Source organism: Cervus elaphus, chromosome 22, assembly GCF_910594005.1.
Source record: "Cervus elaphus chromosome 22, mCerEla1.1, whole genome shotgun sequence".
NCBI lineage: Eukaryota > Metazoa > Chordata > Mammalia > Artiodactyla > Cervidae > Cervus > Cervus elaphus.
Window position 1 is genome coordinate 8,333,381 of NC_057836.1, and position 15,995 is coordinate 8,349,375.

Consider the following 15,995-nt stretch of genomic DNA (forward strand, 5'->3'; position numbering starts at 1 on the left):
ACCTCCACCCTCCAACTTTTAGGCCTTTCCTAATGTTTTCTGAAACTTCCTTTTTCTCTTCAACCTGCTGCTGCTTTTCAGTTGGGGCTGAGGTCATTCCTCCCCGTCACAGTTGCTGTAAGACTCCCACAGGATCTCTCTCTCTAGTCTTGCCCCCTGCCCTCCACACCCCATCTACTCTCTACCTTGCACAGAAATCCTTTTAAATGCAACAATTTTCCTTCTCCCCTCGAATTTTTGGGAAAAAGCCCACATTTGTTAACTTGGCTTATGAGACTGCATGACCGAGTAGTCACTGCTGACCATTCCAGTCTCATCTCTCAGCCCTCAACACTCGTGTGATGCTCTGGCTGTAGCACCCTTCTTTCAGACCTCGGAACCCACCACTTTCTCCTAGGGCAGGCTGCTAAGTGAAGCAAGTACCAAAATATGGAAAGAAAGCCTCAAGACTTGAGCCCCATTGAACATCATGATAAAGTGGCTAGTGGCACTAATCTAGAACTGGCTCCCCCCTTCTAGTCACCCCAATCATGCTTGTTGAAAACACGTTTATTATTCATACTATTGGAAACAGTGTCACACTTTATTTTGGGGGGCTCCAAAATCACTGCAGATGGTGACTGCAGCCATGGAATTAAAAGACGCTTACTCCTTGGAAGGAAAGTTATGACCAACCAAATCAGCATATTAAAAAGCAGAGACACTACTTTGCCAACAAAGGTCTGTCTAGTCAAGGCTATGGTTTTTCCAGTGGTCATGTATGGATGTGAGAGTTGGACTGTGAAGAAAGCTGAGCACTGAAGAATTGATGCTTTTGAACTGTGGTGTTGGAGAAGACTCTTGAGAGTCTCTTGGACTGCAAGGAGATCCAACCAGCCCATCCTAAAGGAGATTAGTCCTGGGTGTTCATTGGAAGGACTGATGCTGAAGCAAACTCCAATACTTTGGCCACCTCTTGCGAAGAGCTGACTCATTGGAAAAGACCCTGATGCTGGGAGGGATTGGGGGCAGGAGGAGAAGGGGACGACAGAGGATGAGATGGCTGGATGGCATCACTGACTCGATGGACACGAGTTTGGGTAAACTCCGGGAGTTGGTGATGGACAGGGAGGCCTGGCGCGCTGCAATTCACGGGGTCGCAAAGAGTCGGACACGACTGAGCGACTGAACTGAACTGATTCTTCATCTCCCTAGTGAATAAAGACATTCAAAAGTCTCAGCTGCCTCCTCCCAAACTGGCATTAGCAAAAGAGCAAAACGACCTAGGAACCAACCCCATTCTGTGCTCCACTCCCACAGGCTTACAGCTGGGCTGCTTCCTCATCCCTGAGTCAATATTTTCTTTGTGATCACAGATAGTGCTCCTTTAGGCAAGATTTAGGCCTGACCGCGCAAGGCAGAGATCAGACTGCAAACAGAAGAGGGAAGCAGGATCCTCCCTCCAGAACTCCACAAGCCCAGGTACACCTTCCCTTTCCTGCATGGCAGTACCAGGTCAATGAGGCTCTCTTGTGCTGATTCCACACCAGGCCCATTCTCTCCAGGTCCTCCTGTAAACTAACCATCCAGGGTCATCTGGGCACTTCCCTGGGTACGTCCCAGGATCATTCCCCTAAGATTTACGGCCTGGAAGCACCTGGACTGTGGCAAGGAAAACAGAAGCAAGGCAGTGCATGGATCTTGTCAGTCCCACCACCAGGGCTGGGGAGCAACACCTGCCTTAAAAGTAAAATGAAGCAAATTAATGGGTAGCTAACCTTAACTCAACATTCAGGCAGCTCTAGAAAAATGTAGACAAGAGTTTTTGAGGAAAATAAACCTCCTTGAGGGCTGACTGGCAAAAAAAAAAACAACAGGGGGACATTAAAAAATTTAAAGCTTTATATTAACAATAGAAGCTTAGGGCACTTAAAAGAAACAGATCATAAATACAGTTAACTAAGTCTCTATTCCTCATGTAATTAAACCACAGAAGTAAAAAAAACGAAGTCACTTATTTGGCCACACCACCTATATCATTACTGGGAATTTTTCATTTGCAGAGATGAACACACCTCCCTACTAACTCTAAAGTATGGTAATCCAGTCCTATGTACTTTGTGGCAGTCAGCAGATGGAGAGAGAACGAAAGAAAGAAAAATAACATTTATTAAGCATTTATCCATACTTGCTAAGCACTCTTCATTTTAAACTTGAACCCGGGGCTCAGAGAGGTTAAGCATCTTGCACCAAGCATCAGTGAGTCAGAAGAGACTCCTAAGCGGTCCCTCTCTACCACGCTGACCAGCACAGCTGAGTCTGAGTCCCAGCACAGTGTTCTGGGAAGACCTTGAAGCCCCTTGTGTGTGTGTAAGAACATGCACCTATACTTGGGCACAGAGCCCAGGGGGAGCCAGGCAGGGTCAAAACGTGACACAGCAACTGTACTAAGGAACATAAATTTCTTTTTTCAAAGTTTTTTTTTTTTTGGTTTGCACCATGTGGCCTGTGGGATCTAGTTCCCTGACCAGGAATTGAATTCATACCCCCTACAGTGGAAGCATGGAGTCTTAATCAGTGAACCACAGGGGAGCCCTGAGAAACAGGAATTTTTATGAAAATTCCAAATTAAATACAAATTAGGAGAGAATCCCCATACTACAATCTGCACCTACATTTAGAGATCATTAGCTTCTTTAGTACCGGGTGTGGGACAAACACTCTTATAACAGAGTCATGTATGATGGAGTTAGAAGAATCCTTTGTGTTCATCTCCCTCTTACTTTTTTCCAAAGAAAGAAACTGAGGCCAAAGAGGTCAAAAGACTAATTTTAAGCCATACAGTAGTGAGACAGCTGGACCAGAAGCTAAGTCTTCTATTTCCACTACCCCACCTCAAACTGCATCAAAAACTTGGGAACAACCAGGGAACAGGCAAACAGGCACTCAGATCAGCAGCATCACCACTGGAAATTCCGGGAAAGATGTCAGAGGAAGCTGTCATCCTGCTGTTGTAAAACATCAGTTAGGCAGACCATACCTTTCCTGCCTTTAATGGCCTGCCTTCCATTAAATAATCTGCAATATTTTTGGCAGCTCTTTATATCTCATACTTAATAACTGCCGATTTCAACAACCAGGTCCATACACCAATTCCTGCATCACAGGAAATGACCCGACCACGTAGAACCGACACCAAAACTGAAACCAACACTGACCAGCTGGCCATGTCCGGCTCCACACCAGTCCTCCTCAGGCTCTGCCCATGAAACAAGCTACTGAAGTTACTTCTCTTCACTGTTACTCAGCAACTTCATTCCTGTTTTGCTGACCTGACGGATGCTTCTGCAGTGCTTTCAAGCCTTTCCCATGTTTCTTCAGGCCCACCGCCGCTCCCCTGTTGCCAGCATTGCCAGCTGATGGCCTGGTTTCCAGCCTTCACAAAGCCGTGGTCACTAGGCTTACCTTCCTCCATGTCCTCCTTCGCCCAGCAACACTGCTCAGTCTTTTCACCTTTTCCTCTTTCACTCGTCCTCTCCTCTCGGGGGAGAAGTAGCCTCCCTCTCTTCCCAGGCTGACTCCTCCACCTGCAAGACCTTTCAGTCCACCTCCCTGACAGCATCTTCAATCTCTTCCTCCTCTCCACTGGCTTCACGTCTGATGCACACAGTACTCAGATCTCCCGTATCCTTAAGTAAGACAAACCACAACAAAGCGGCTCTCCCTGGACCCGCTCAAGTCTCCTACTTCTCTGTCTCTTTTTCCCTGCCTCACTGCCATAGTTTCAAAAGCAGAATAGAATTCTGCTCCCATGCCTCACCAGTCAGCTCATACTTGAAGCTGCTTCTCTTACCACCTAGACTTTCTAAGGTTTCCAGTGGTTTCCTTGTCACCATACGGAATCCTCTTCCTTTGGCCTCATTTTCTTAAACTCCCTGCAGCATTTGAATCTGCTGACTTACATGGGTTCCTTGAAGCTGTTCTCCTAGGACACTGACTACACGGGTTCTTCTTCTCTACTTGCTTCTAGGCAGGCTCCTCTTCTTCCTCCAGACTCCCCCAAAACATCCCCCAAATTGGTGTTCTCTTTTTTAATCCACTCCTAATGGATTACTACTGGGGAATCCATTTCTGTCCCTATTGGGGATTCAGCTCTCACTGCCATACAGATAAGCTATAAATCTCTATCTGTAGTCATGACGACAGTCCTGCTCTCTCCAACTTCCTGCTGTTGGATGACTTCAGTTGACTTACCCCATAAACCATCAAATCTGTATTTCTCACATAAATCTATTTTTATTCCATCCCAGATGATTCTTTTGATTTTCTCTATTTCTTCTTCAGGACACTCGTATTCTAACTTTAGGGTAATTTCTGGCTCCTATGTTTCTTTTGTTCCCAACACTGACTGAGTTGCAAAGTTTATTGATTTTACCTTTAAAATATTTCTAGGTATCTCTTTCCACTGCCATGACCCAGACCTGGCCACTTTTCAGGGCCACCGTAAAAGTCTTCTAACAGGTTTCCGTGCCTCCAGACTCTCCATCCATCCATTCATGTTAAACAAACACTAGACTAATATTTCCTGAAGCACAGCCCCAATTACCTGGTTCTCCCCTCATCTTCTTCAGTGTTTCCCAATCTACCTGTTGGGTCGGCTCTTGTTTTCCCTTCACATATTCTCCCTGCTGTCTCAACATGCTTCTGTATCCATATTGCTCCGTCTGCTTAGAAAGCCACCCCCCATTTCCAAATGTCCAGAGTCTACCAGTCTTTCAGTGCTCAGCTTAAATGACACTCCTGTGAAACTTCCCCTAGTCCTTTCTCTCAACATTTATGTTTTGTGTTGAAGAACTATTCATTCATTCAACATACATTTACTGAGTGCCGACTATGTGCCAGGTAGTGTTCTAAGTGATGAGCAAAGATCAAAACAGATAAGTCTCTTTTTTCCAGGGTATGGCATTCTAGAGAGGAAACAGGTGATTAAAAAAATAAGAAACCATTGGACTTCCCTGGTGGTACAGTGGTTGGGAAGTCACCTGTCATTGCAAGGAACATGGGTTCAATCCCTGGCCCAAGAAGACTCTACAAGCCTCAGAGCAACTAAGCCCATGCAGTGCATCTACTGAAGCCCCCGCACCCTAGAGCCTGTGTTCCCCAACAAGAGAAGCCACAGCAATGAGAAGCCCGCGTACCACAACGAAGATAGTTCCTTCCCACTCACTTAAACTAGAGAAAGCCTGCACAGCAACCAAGACCCAATGCAACCAAAAATAAATAATTTAAAAAAAAAAGAAACCACACTGAATGCCTGGTGATGAGTAGCACTGCAGAGTAAAATGAATAAGGAAAAGGACCAGGCAATTTCAAGAAGTTGCTATTTTAAAGCAGGTGTTCAGGGAAGGCTCAATGAGAAAAGGTGTGAAGAAGCTAAGGCTCTGGGTGAAGCAGGGGTGTGGGGCGGAGACAATAGGAAACCAGGCTGGCACTGTGGGGAAGGCAAGAACAATCTGTTCTAGAACAATCTCTAGGGCCCAGAGTCTGAAGACTTAGATTTCAAAAGGAGAATCATTGTCTCAGAGTTGAGGAGAACTTTACAGATCATTCAGTACAACTAACCATTAGATTATTAAACACCTTTATTACAACTCTCAGGTAGCCATCTTGTCACCGCCTCCTCACCTTAAGTGGGCATAATACTAATATACAGGATGGTTGTGAAAATTGAGTTAACATATATAAAATTCTTACAACTATGCCAAGTCTATAGTAAACACTCAATAAACACTAGCTATTATTGAGTGGTGGCAGTAGGAGTAATTACCCCAATTTTAGAGATGAGCAAAATGAAGCATTGGGAAGTTATATTACTTGTGTTAAGTTTTCAAAATTTAAAGTGGTAGAGCCAGAATTTGAACTTTTGTAGGTGCTAATTACTACATCCTACTGACTTCAAAAGTGGAACAAAAGGTGGTATTTGGACTTTAACCCTATAACCTCAAGTCATAGAAATTAAGGATATTTACAAATGAAACTCAAACACAAGAAGAGGGAAATCATCTGTTGCTTCATGTCTTTAGAATATTAGCTGGGAGGCTAACTAGATATCAAAAAAGGCCAGAACAGTTGTATGATTTTGTTAAGGAAAAAAAAATCTATTAGCCCTAATTGGAAATCAAGCCTTGCCCAAGAATAAGCCTGCTGATAACTGGGTTGGAGCTTTCAATCTCATTTCTCATGTTACTCTTACTGGTAAAGGTATGTAATGATTCCAAAGAAATTAACTTCCCAAAACAATTCACAACATTAGCAGGAAAAAAAAAAAAAACCTACATCACAAACAATTAGAAAAAGCAGAGATGTGTTTATAACTAGAAAAGAGGAATAATATTAGAGGTGAAAACAGTTATCAGCTAACTGTACCTATGGAAAAGAGGTGAAATGTCTCTGTTCTAAATTGTGAGCATAAATTACAAGCCTAAATGTTCAAAAAGGGGAGGTGACTATACGTGTACTATTTCAAACAATGGTGTCTTCAAAAATCAGTTCTTAAACTACACCGATGGCCACTCACTACTCAGTCTCACTGTGCTGCTGGGAGTATGAACAACTCCCACGTGCTGAACAACATCCTATGAGATATTCACACCACAAACATCTAATGACCACTGTTTCAGAAGAGAAGAGTGAGGTGGTGAAAAACATAAAGCCCTGCTTTCACAGAGCTGACACTGTACACAGGTATAAGGAAGAAATTAAGGCTCAGTGGCCAGGCCTGTCAGACTCTAAAGCCTATACTGCATGTTACAACTGTATCATCTCACACTGGCGAGATACACCTTCTCCTAAAAATCCACACCTGACCATGCAGTCCTGATACCACTGTCTGCAACAACTTAGGCTTTCTCTCTGTTGGCAGTCCAGTGTCCCCTTCTTAGTGAACTGTTCCTCCCCCACTCCCAAAAGCCCAGACTGCTTGGTCAAGAGTTAACATATATTGACACATATGAAATTCTTTTTCTCGCTCATTAGGTCCTAAACTCTCTCAGAACAAGAACCATATCTCAGCCTCTTTTTAAGTCTAGAAGATGGTACATGCAGTAGATATTCAATCAAGGGCCGAGTGGAGTTCATGAGAACAATTTCAATGAAGTAAACGGTGGAGGCCAGCCTGAAAGGAACTAAGGACTAAAGGGAAGAGAAGGACATAGAGTTTGTTTTTTTTATGAACATTATCTAGAAAGGAAACAGATGGAGAAAGACAGCACTGTGAAGAAGTAACGTGGCCACAGTAAAGGCAGTTTTTTTGTTTTTTTTTTTAAGAAAAATGAGAAAGATTTGAATGAATGTGTTGGTAGGGTAGTATAGCGCAGTACAAAGACCAGAGGTGTCAGTATTAGCGACCTGAATTTGCATTCTGGCCCTGTCACTACATCTACAGACCACTTAACCTCTGTACTTCAATTCACACACATATAAAATGACAGCGAGAACACCTGCACCTCACTGTGACAGTTCCAGCATAAGCAAACAGAGGACATTCAATAAGTGGTACTGATCAGTATTACCTATGTGGACGCCTGGACTCTGGTGTTCTAAACCTCCCATATAGTTTGTGCTTTAGTCCAGATTTCCTGTCTCACTCTACATGTAATATGCAATGGCAAAGAAACAGGGTCCTTATTTCGCCTGTGTGTGCCACCCTCCATGCTATTCCTCTTCCTCGTGACAGACTGCATGAGTTCCTGAATGGCTCCTGTGGAAAATCAGTGATGTCACCAGCTAAGGAAGAGAGACAAACTGCAGAATAAGCAGATGACACTGGCTTTAAATTATCAAATGTACCAGATTTTGAGCTCCTGCCAAAACATTCATTGAGAACTGGGAAGAGAGAAACCAAAAACACAAACACACAGAACATTGTTTAAGTTTCAAAGCCATCAAGGTGTCCCCAGCATCCACTTTGGGCACAGAAAGAAGGCAATATGATAAAACATGATCCCTGAGGTCCTTTTGCATTATTTTACTCTGATGTCAGATTCATTATAAGTTCCCCAAATCATAAGATTAGTATCTAAATAATTTTTGTTCACAGTCATTTATTTATTTTGTTGTGCCATGCAGTTTGTGGGATTTTAGTTCCTTCACCAGGGATTGAACCCCGGCCCTCAGCAGTGAGAGTGGAGTCCTAACCACTGGACTGCCAGAGAAATCCCTACAGCCATTTAAAGTTATTGCTCAAAAAAAAAAAAAAGAAAGTTAATGCTCATGGGTTGTGTTCACCTGTTACCTATATCTGGTCAAGAGAAACACCCTACCTCAGTCCTCTCTCCCAGATCTCACATCCCCATGCTTAACAAGGTATACGGAAGTGGGCAAAAGCCCAGGTTAATGTAATAAGTAATGATGAAAAGGCTATAGGCACCTGGGATTATCAAAATACAGGAAAGATGTCTTTTATTAGAATCAATTACCAGCTAATCAAGGACCACAGAAATAAATGTGTAAAACAAAAAACATAACTATCATTTAGCGTTCAAAGACAACTGGAAGATGGAAAAGAGATGAGGAGGAAAAGCAGCAGGAAGTACATGTGTTATCTACAAACTTAATCACAAACAATCACAAAAGCTACAAGTAACCAAGTCGAGGCTGAAAATTCAGTTTTTGTGAAACAGGGTCTGATTAGGAACTTGAGTTTACCACAGAAGAATAAGAAAGAAGGGTAAAGAATATTCCAGACAGCTCTAAACATCTCACCAGAAAGCAAAATAAATAAATAAATTAAAAAAGCCAGAAACCCACCACAAATCGCATAGGCAGCACAAGACTGGAAACATGGTAACAGTCATTCGTCACTGAAAAGAAACTTCAAATCATCCTTTCCCCCGTATAAAAAGCATCTTGAATCATTATTCCATGAGAATAATTTTCAAAATTCCAATCCTAACCACACAGGCTGATCCCGGATAATACGCGCCTCAGTGTCTCCAGTGTTAGAAAACACATAATACGGTGAGTTCTGAGTCTGACCAGAATCTAAGCTTGTTCTGACCCCAGACCTGAATCTTCAACGTCAAGTTACAAGTCACACCTGAGGAAGACTTTGCTGCGGTAAACGTATCCGAGGCTGCCGTTCCTTCAAAGAAAAGGGCCCCGGCGTGAGGTGCGGTTTCTGTAAATTGCTCCCAGCGGCGGGAGGGGCTGTATTGGGGCTCCAGCCCCCAGAGCACTTCAGCTCGGGCGCCGGGGACCCCCACTTCTCGCTGGGCCGGCCAGGGGGTTTCCCGACCCAGGGAGGCCACCCCCGCCCCGAGCACCGTCCTCGCCTCGCAGGCCCCGCACCCGACCTCAGCAAGCCCGCCACTGGAGACCGCCGGCCTAGACCCCCACCCTGTGCGCCAGACGAGCGAGGGCCCGGCCGGCCCGCGCGGCAGCGCCTCCCGGCTTCTCTGCCCGTCCATCTGCCAGTCCGTGCGTCAGTCGGTCTCTCCATAGCCCCCGCGTCTCCACCAGGGATGCATGTGTGGGCGCCGGGCCCCGCAGACCCAGCAGGTCGCCACCAGCCTCTCGCTCGGCACTCACCTGCCCCGCGGGGAATGTCCAGCTGCCCCACCGCCGCGCGCCGTCGCCTCCACGGTGCCAACCCTGCTCTGACTCGCGCGGCTCGGCCCCTGTCAGCGCTCGGCTGCGCCACCACGCGCGCGCGCCGGGCCGAGCCGACGGTCGCGGGGCATTCTGGGGGCTGTAGTCTTTTGGGTCCGCTGGGCGGGAGGGGCGGCGGGGTCTGCGAGCCTCTGGACCCGGCACACCAAGCTCTTTTCGAAACCGACCGTGCGTCTTCCAGCGGGCGTAGGGGTGGGAGGTGTGACCTTCGAAGCCCAGTTTTGGCCTGGCGAGGCCCACTTGGCCTCTCCTCTGCACTGCAGCCTGAGGAGTTAGGGGAATATTGGGGTGGGTCTGTGGTCAGGCTGAGGGATAGACGCTGCAGGGCAGTGGGAAGGAGCGGCTTACTTGATATTCATTTGCTAAATATTTAAGCGCCTTCTTTATGGGTGTACAAACCAGTCCTAGACCAGTCTGACCCACTCTTACACAATTCACAAGCCTTGGAAGGAGTCACAAATTGTAACAAATTGGTTGAGGTCTTTCGGGCATAATACAGTGAGGGTGTAGTCAGAGGTCTGAATTTCAGTCTTATCAACCACGTTAATGTTTGGCTCACCCATAAAATGGGTCCCAGTTGACATCAGGCTCTAGTTTTAAAAAAATAAAGCACTTCCCATGTTTTAGAAAGGTCACCAAAAACTACAACAGAATTACAGAAATATCTCTCTAGAAACTTCACCCTACTCGGAAGAGGAAGACAATTTAGCTTTAGAGCTGCTTATTAAACTAAGCTCAAATTTCTAAGGGTATTCCAAGGTGGGAATGATGCAGTGAATTAATGGGAACCACAGATGAAGTATACAAAACACAAGGCATTCTCAGTCATGACCTCATGGTATTTTGCTCACTTTACAAACCACTTTCATGTTATTCACAACACTCCTGTGGTAAAAGCGGGGCAAATTTTATGCTTCAAATTTTACAGAGAACTTGGCCAAAATCATAAGAACTGGTAAGTGGCTGAGGAACTGCAGAAACAGAGGGTCAACTTTAAAGTTATATGTGGACTTTCAACCACACAGAGGTCAGTGCCCCATGTGCTTCAAGGGTCAACTGTCCTTGGCCCTGGCACTGTTCTCATTACAGCTTTATGAAGTCCTGTCTGAGGAGTAACTTTCCCATAGTTTTAAACCTCTCAGTGCCCTAGAGCCATAACAATGAAAGGCTACATCATTTGTGGATGGAAACGACTTTTGAAGCATTCATGGCTCCAGGCTCCCTCTCAACCTCATCTGTGTCTCCTTTGATAAGAACTTATTATTTCCTAGGAAACTCCGGTGGGGAAAGTCCTGTACTTACAAGAGGGGTCTGCAGTAGCTTCCAAGTACTCCTTTGAGCCCCTCCTTCCACACCAGCTTGGGCTGGGAGTCAGCTGGCCACAACTTCTGGCTCACTATAGAGGAAGGCCCACTACCACCACAATATAAGAGAACTTTCAGCACAAAATAAGGCATTAGAATCTGAAAGGGCAGCTCTAACTGGCTTTTGTAAGGCCAGAAGACCTTGTTACACAAGAAGATATAGAGGGCCTCTTGTTTGGTGCCACCCAAAGGTCTCATTTGACCTTTTGTCCAATAGTCACCAACAGATCAGCTCATCCTTTGAAGTGCTCATGTTGAAATCTGGGCCAGAAATCCAATTCAGTTCCTTCTTGAGTTTGTACATTTCATGATTATACTTTTCACCAGGGCAAATGATCACCCATACTCATCACTTAAACCATCCCCCATGCAATCCTCTTCAAAAATTTGGCCTCTTAAGAATCTTTCTGTACAATACACAGCACTTAATGAGGTAAGCATAAGGTCACACCAGATCCAGAATTGAAAATCCAAATTTTGCTTTTACTTCTAGTTATGGTGGTGCTCGTGGTAAAGAACCTGCCTGCCAGTGCAGGAGATATAAGAGATTAGGGATCGATCTCTGGGTCGGGAAGATCCCCTGGAGTAGGAAACAGCAACCCACTCCAGTATTCATGCCTGGAGAATTGTATGGACAGAGGAGCCTGGTGGGCTACAGTCCATAGCATCACAGAATCGGACACAACTGAAGTGACTTAGCACATACACACGTTCAGAAATAGCTAAATTTTGTGTCCGTTAGACCACATCTCTAAATAAAGAACATACCTTGTAATAATGTATATGAATTCCAGTATTTTTAATCTTTTTTTTTGGTGGCACCACGTGACTTGTGGGATCTTAGTTCCCCAACCATGAATTGAACCTGGACCCTTAGCAGTGAGACTGCAGAGCCCTAACCTGTGGACCACGAGGGAATTATGAATTTCAGTATTTTTAAAATGTATCATGACTAAATATAATTTCTGCTCCAGACAGAGTCCTGGAACAGAAAAAGGTTATTAGCTAAAAATTAAGGATTTTTAATATATCAAAATTGGTTAATAACTGTGAAATGGTACATACGATATTAAGGGAAACCAATCAGTATATATGGAAACTCTATAAGCAGTTTTCCTGTAAATCTGAAACTTTTCTAAAATTTAAATAAAAATTCCATTCAAAACTTGAAAAAAGAATGCACAGAAGCAAAAAGAAAATATAAAACACCTAGGAATAAGTCCGAATAAGGAGGTAAAAGACCTGTTCTTGCAAAACTATGATTCTGCCGAAAGAAACTGAAGATGACACAAACAGATGGAAAGATATACCATGTTCATGGATTGGAAGAATATTGTGGGTTTTTTTTTTTTTTTTGGAAGAATATTGTTAAAATGACCATACCCAAGGGAATTTACAGATCCAATGCAATCCTTATCAAAATATCAGTGACATTTTTCACAGAACTAGAACAATTTGCATGGAAACACAAAAGATCCCAAATAGCCAAAACAATCCTGGGACAGAACTAAACTGGAGGTATTATACTCCCTAATTTCAAACTATACTGCACAGCTACAGTCATCAAGACAGTATAGTACTGACACAAAACCAGAGCCGTAGGTCAATGGACAGAACAGAGCCCAGAAACTGTCCACTCATATGGACAATTAATCTACGACAAAGGAGGCAAGAATATAAATGGGGAAAAGACAGCCTCTTCAATAGTGTTGGGAAAACTGGATAGCTACATGCAAAAGCATTAATAATGAGTACTGGTGAGGATGTGGAAAAAAGGGAACCCTTGTGCACTGTGTATGGGGAATGTAAATCGAGGTAGTCACTATAGAAAACAATATGGAGTTTCCTTAAAACATTAAAAATAGAACTACCATATGATCCAGCAATTCCACCTCTAATTAGAAAAGATATGCAGCTCTATGCTGATTACATTTTTATTTATAATATTTGGCTATTTTGGCCATATTTTGGCATATGGAAGCAACCCAAGTGCCCATCAGTAGGTGGGTAATGATGTGGTAGGCACAATGGGATATTACTCAGAATGAAATCTTGCCATTTGCAACAACATTGATGGTTTTAGAGGTTACTATACAAAAAATTGATGCTTTTGAACTGTGGTGTTGGAGAAGACTCTTGAGAGTCCCTTGGACTGCAAGTAGATCCAACCAGTCCATCCTAAAGGAGACCAGTCCTGGGTGTTCATTGGAAGGACTGATGTCCTTGAAAGGACATCATTGGAAGGGCTGAAACTGAAACTCCAGTACTTTGGCCACCTCATGCAAAAAGGTGACTCATTGGAAAAGACACTGTTGCTGGGAGGGATTGGGGGCAGGAGGAGAAGGGGACCACAGAGGATGAGATGGCTGGATGGCATCACCGACTCGATGGGCATGAGTTTGAGTAAACTCCAGGAGCTGGTGATGGACAGGGAGGCCTGGCGTGCTGCGATTCATGGGGTCGCAAAGAGTCGGACACGACTGAGCGACTGAACTGAACTGATACTGAGTGAACTAAGTCAGCAGACAAATATTGTATGGTTTCACTTATATTTGGAATCTAAAAACAAAAAAACATAATAACAGAAACAGAGTCACAGAGAACAATCAGGTGGTTGCCAGGAGGGAAGGGGTGAGGAGAGAGAAGTAAGTGACAGAAGAGGTACAAACTTCCAGTTGCAAAATAGGTGAGTCATGGGTATGAAATGTACAGTGTGAGGAATATAGTTAAGAAACGTGTAATATCTTTTATGGTGATAAATTGTAATTAGACATTGTGGCGATCACTTTGAAATGCATAAAAATATCAAATCAATTTTGATTAACAGGAACTAACATAGTGTTGTAGGACAATTATATTTCAAAAACAAACTCATAGGAAAAACATGACTTTTGGTTACCAGAAGTAAGGAGTGGGAGCAAGAACTGGTTGAAAGCAGTCAAAAGGTATGTCTTTGGACTTCCCTGGTGGTCCAGTGGTTAAGACTGTGCTTCCATTACATGGGGCACAGGTTCAACCCCTGGTCTGGGAAGTTCTGCATGCCAACCAGTTCAGCCCTGCCCCTGCTCCCCAAAAAATGTACAAACTTCCACTTACAAAGAACTAGGGGTATATTGCACATGATAAATATAATTAGCACTGTGTACATGCACACTTAGTCATGTCTGACTCTTTGTAACCCCACAGACTGTGGCCCACCAGGCTCCTCTGTCCATGGGATTTCCCAGGCAAGAATACTGGAGTGGGTTGCCATTTTCTTCTACAAGGGATTTTTCTGACCCAGGAAACAAAAATGAGTTTACTTCGGCTCCTGCACTAGCAGGTGAGTTCTTTACCACTGCCCCACCTGGCAGGCCATAATTAACACTGCTGTATGTTACATATGAAAGTTGTTGGGAGAGTAAATCCCAAGAGTTCTCGTAAGAAAAATATTTTTAATTAAAAATTAGTTTACTAAGCTTATTGTGAGATCATTATGCTGTACACCTTAAAATTATACAGTGCTGTATGTCAATTATACCTCAATGAAACTGGAAGAAAAAAAAAATCCCCTTAAACTCATTATCCAAGAAACCACACTTACTATTTCATTATGTAGCTTTCTAGTCTTTTCTTTTTAAAAACTTTTTACTATTCATTTTTTATGTTGACACGCCCTCCATTCTCTGGTTGGTTCAAGTTTAGGATGCACTCACCACTGGTAGGCACACCAAACCAACAGCAGCATCAAGTCTCAGTCTGTTCCCCAACTAACTACCAAGAGAGGAAGGTTGGCGAGCTCTTCTGGGCTTGGAAAGGAAAATGACATTCTCTGAGTACTTTCTTCATGTCAGACCCTGGGTTTACGTCACTATTCTGGAGGCACCTAACCTCTGTGCTTCCACTGCAGGACACCAGGCTCTCCTGGCTATCATGAGATTTACCATCAGCCAGGGAAAGAGGACGGTGACTGCCCAGGTGTCTGACTGCAGCTGGCCCCACAGCCTGCCCAGATCCTGATTTCTGGATGGTTCAGATTCTAATTTCTGGTGGTTCAGATCCTGGGGTTTCTTGCATCACTGGTTAACTGAATTTAATCTAATATTCGAGATGCCATGTTCTCTCCTCAGACAACCTGCCACCCACCCAAATGTCTTTAATAAAAATGTTAAAATAGCAAATTGCACTTGAGTATATCACAAGTATATAAAAATAAAACCAAAAGAGGATGAAAAAAAGGAAATCCGCCCACTCCAATAGCCCAGAAAGGAAAACCAGCCAAACCACAGATCACTAACAATCAGAATGGTCAGAACAAGACTGGCATTCTATTTCCTTATTTGCTATGAGGAAATTTATTAACTAAAACCCATGGTGTCCAATATCCCCTCCATGTGTGGTATGTACTAGCTCTCAGATTACAGATGCTCTGATAGTACCTGCTTCCTCTCTGGCAGCCCGTACTAGAGAAGGAAGTAGATGGTGTGTCTGAACAGCACTGTTGTGATTAATCCCTTGGGTCACAGACCTAGTAGTTTCAAACATCCCTCCCAGACTCTCACAAGAGAGGACTAACAAGAGAAATCAAATTGTTTCTACAAGAACTGAAATGCCATGTGGCTCCAGGTGGTCCATGCCTGCCAGTCACCCTAAACTGTATTTTAGATTTGACTTTAAGGATCACGTCTTGCTCTTCCCAACAGGTCGAGCTCTTCACCTCAGGCTGCCTTTGATTTGATACACCTGGGGAGGATTCAGCTGTTCCACCCTCACAACACTCCCACTCCTGATTACTAGGTGATTTGAGGGGGAAGTGTAGGGAGAAGCACTAACTCAGAGCAGTTCCGACGTCTGGGCCCAAACCTGCTTTAGATTCTCAACCACAGGTATGGACAGGTCTCAATTGCGTCTCTCTTCCTCCTCATGACAATATTTGAAGCAATAGCAAGTTTTCTCTTACAAGGTCTGAGCCCTAACACTGCTTCACCACTCCTGTGTTCCTTG

The 15,995-nt window shown here is 44.0% G+C and overlaps 1 protein-coding gene across 7 annotated transcripts in view; it reads right to left on the bottom strand.

Annotated features, from left to right (window-relative positions):
* The window catches only part of SGSM3 (small G protein signaling modulator 3), a 34,268-nt gene extending 24,585 nt beyond the window's left edge, over positions 1–9,683 (bottom strand). For 6 of the 7 annotated variants that reach the window (XR_006336686.1, XM_043881654.1, XM_043881651.1 and 3 more), the window contains exon 1: positions 9,568–9,683. The gene's annotated coding sequence lies outside the window, so the exon portion shown is untranslated. The remainder of the gene's footprint in view (positions 1–9,567) is intronic. The other variant, XM_043881648.1, reaches the window with a different exon arrangement.
* Positions 9,684–15,995: the final 6,312 nt, after the last annotated feature.